The following is a 355-nucleotide window of genomic DNA, read 5'->3' as shown; positions in this document are numbered from 1 at the left end:
TTCACTGACATCATGGGCCTTGAGAAGGGAACTAACAGAGGAGTTGGTGTGGAGGACATCAAACTGGCCATGAGGGGAAACATAAAAGATGGATATAATGTAATTACTGAATTCATTAAACTTTGTTGGATATATTTCAGTCATACAATCAAGCTTTGAGACCTATTTTGAATAAACAATTTTATTCACATAAAAATACAGATAAGAAACTATTTACGTGATTTTATTTTGATCAAATTTCTAATTTCTTTTCCAGTTCAATCCTGTGTCTACAATATCTGAGGATGATCGTTGCTACAACAACAACCCCACTCTAAATGACAAAGTTCATGTTCTGGTCTGTGTCGTCTCTGCC

This window comes from Morone saxatilis, unplaced genomic scaffold, assembly GCF_004916995.1.
Source record: "Morone saxatilis isolate NCDOM2014 unplaced genomic scaffold, NCSU_SB_2.0 Contig14, whole genome shotgun sequence".
Taxonomy (NCBI): domain Eukaryota; kingdom Metazoa; phylum Chordata; class Actinopteri; family Moronidae; genus Morone; species Morone saxatilis.
The sequence above is the reverse complement of the archived record's forward strand: the minus strand, read 5'-3'. Positions refer to the sequence as shown.